At 38.8% G+C, this 3,148-nt stretch overlaps 1 pseudogene; it reads left to right on the top strand.

The window, feature by feature from the left end:
• On the top strand, positions 1 to 2,499 carry LOC132047500 (uncharacterized; annotated as a pseudogene).
• The last annotated feature ends 649 nt before the right edge of the window (positions 2,500 to 3,148 follow it).

Here is a 3,148-nt window from a genome sequence, read left to right as displayed (position 1 = left end):
ATGGCAGACATAGTGAAGCAAATCCTGGAGAAGCCAATCCAATTAGTTGACCAGGTGATCCAGGCAGCAGATGAGGAAAATACATTCAAGCAAGAATCTGCTGAATTCAAGTCCAAGACTGAGAAGCTGGCTGTGCTGCTTTGTCGAGCACAGCAGGCCAGTAATGACCTTCACAAATGCCCCACGAGGCGAATCATTAACGGCACTGAACAAGTCCTGGAAAACGCTTTATCCATTGTTAGCAAATGCTACTCTGTACTAGTTAAGCGCGTATTTACCATCATCCCGCTTTCAAATTTCTATAACTTGTATTCACAGTTAGAGAATTCCATTGCTGATGTGTACGGGTGCATATCGGTCAGTTCGGTTCGGGTTTTAAAGTTATGGGTTCAATTTATTTGTTATCAGTTTGTAGAATTGTTAAACCGTTAAAGACCCGTTAAGATATCGGTTAATGGGTTATCAGTAAATCGGTTGTTATTTGTTATCGGTTCGGTTATCGGTTTAATCGTTAAGATTTCACGCAAAAAAATTTCAAGAACTTCGGCTACTATTGTAGTCAACAGCGTAAAGTTTGACCTGGTTTCAAAAAAGGAAAATAAAGATAAATTTCTAAATCAACTAGTCGAAGAAAGATAAGTTCCTTAATCATCAACCATGTACACCATCATTGGAATTATCTAGTTTACAGGGAACTGTAGTATTAAAAAAGGACAATTTTCAGAAGAATATAGTACAAAAAGAATAGAATCAAAATTTAAAATCCATTGAAAATAAAAAAGTAGCATTTTCAGTGGGAAAACAAAAAATAATCTCACATCAATACCATTGACATGTCCTGATGATCTGAGAAAACAAGAAAAATGGTTATGAAGTGGAAATCAAGAGAACCCTAATTCTAATCAAGTGACTTTATATATGGAAGGGTAGAATTGTAATTAAACAAATGGTTATCGGGTTATCGGTTCACTCGTTAACAAAAATAGTCAAGCTGTGACCCGACCCAATAAGCCAATAACCACAGGGCATCACTCGATACCCGAACCAGTAATCCATTAACCCGAACCATTAACCCAATAACCCAATAATCGGTTCGGGTTATTGGTTTAATTGTTAATTTGCACAGCCCTACTGATGTGTCTTGGCACCTCCGTATCTCCACCTCAACTGACGATTTGCACATTATTTGGGAACATATAGAAATTTTGTATACTGGTTCGGTCAATGATCGATCTGATGCTGCTGCATCATTGGTTTCACTAGCAAGAGACGATGATCGGTACGGAAAATTTATAATTAAAGAAGGTGGAGTAGAGTCACTGTTGCAATTGTTGAAGGAAGGAAAATTAGAGGGTTAGGAGAATGCTGCAAAGGCAATTGGATTACTAGGACGTGACCCTGAAAACGTCAAACACATAGTGCATGCTGGGGTGTGTTCACTGTTTGTGAAAATCCTCAAGGAAGGTCTTATGAAAGTTCAGGCAGTGGTGGCTTTGGTAGTTTCTGAACTTTTCGCACAACATCCCAAATGTCAAGATCTTTTTCATCAGCATAACATCATAAGATTACTTGTTAGCCATCTCGCTTTTGAGACGGTCCAGGCAAAATAGCAAGTACGTTATTGTTAGCAAAGCCACGTCGATTGATGTTGTTCTTTTAGCTAGTCATGTGACTAGTGTGCACAAGGTGAATGAGCATGATGATAATAAAGGGGTCAGTAATAAAGGGCGATAATCGGAGGACCCTACTACCAAGGCTTATATGAAGGCAATGGCTGCAAGAGCTCTATGGAAACTTGCCAAGGGAAATTCACCTATTTGCCATAGCATTACTGAAACAAGGGCACTACTTTGCTTATCAGTACTATTGGAGAAAGGGGCCGAAGATGTTCAGTACAATTCCACGATGGCATTGATTGAAATCACAGCTATGGCGGAGAAAGATTCTGATTTGAGAAGGTCAGGGTTCTACCCTAATTCGCCTGCTTGCAAAGCTGTTGTTAATCAACTGTTGAGAATTATTGAGAAACAAGATTTGAATCTGCTTATTCCGTGCATTTGAGCAATTGGATATTTGGCTAGGACTTTTTGAGCTATAGACACGAGGACGATTAGCACATTAGTAAAGCTGCTCGATGAACAAGAAGCATAGATTTCAAATGAAGCAGCCACTGCTCTCACGAAATTTTGTTGCAATGATAACTACCTTCACATATATCATTGTAAAACAATAGTAAGAGCTAGAGGTGCAAGACATTTGGTTCAACTTGTTCACTTTGGTGAACAAATAGTTCAGAGTTCTGCATTACTTATACTATGCTACATTGCATTGCACATCTCTGATAGTGAAGAGCTTGCTCAAGCCGGGGTGCTTTTAGTGATTGAATGGGCGTCAAAGCAGGCACACTTGAACTAAGATGAAAAGGTGGAGACATTGTTGCAGGAAGCCAAAAGCAGGCTGCAACTCTATCAATCTGGAGGATAAAGGGAATTCCATTGATTGATAGCATCAACGACTTGATATGCATAATTTGTATGTTGTTAGATGAGATTTTCTATTTCTTATGTTTAAACTTTCTTCCTATTTCCTATGGTCATTGATAGAACCTATGCGTTCACACTTTGCTAGTTCACAACCTGAGAGTTTGCTAAAACAGTCTAAGGGACCAGGTCCTTAAACTGTTCTCACAGATAATGACAGGAAGTAAATGAGGCAAGTAATTTACGTGGAAAACTCCTTGCTAAAGGGATTGAAAATCACGACCTACCCCAGTAGGATTTCCAACCCTTACAATACACCCATTGTAAGCACTTTTACAATAACTCTATTACAAAGCTCCAAGTCTTGACTAATTTTAGGTAACGACTTAAATGATACTTAGCTAACTCTAGCCAAGAAAACAAAGTTACAAAGATTGAAATCTGTCCTACTATGATGCTTCTTGACAAGCAGTATAGGAATACAAATTAAGAACATGAAACAAGACTCAACTATCCTAGGGGCTTCAGATGTCTTCAGTGGCAGGAAATGGTCCCTCTGATTGTTGAGATCCTGTTCTTGTGTACACCTTGAGAAAGGTAGCCGCCACACTTGAGAGAAATACAGCCTTTTTGATTTTTCAATTGTTAGGTCAAATAATCCCAACATG

This window comes from Lycium ferocissimum, chromosome 2, assembly GCF_029784015.1.
Source record: "Lycium ferocissimum isolate CSIRO_LF1 chromosome 2, AGI_CSIRO_Lferr_CH_V1, whole genome shotgun sequence".
In the NCBI taxonomy this organism is placed as follows: domain Eukaryota; kingdom Viridiplantae; phylum Streptophyta; class Magnoliopsida; order Solanales; family Solanaceae; genus Lycium; species Lycium ferocissimum.
Note: the sequence above shows the minus strand (reverse complement) of the source record. Positions and strands in the feature narration are given on the sequence as shown.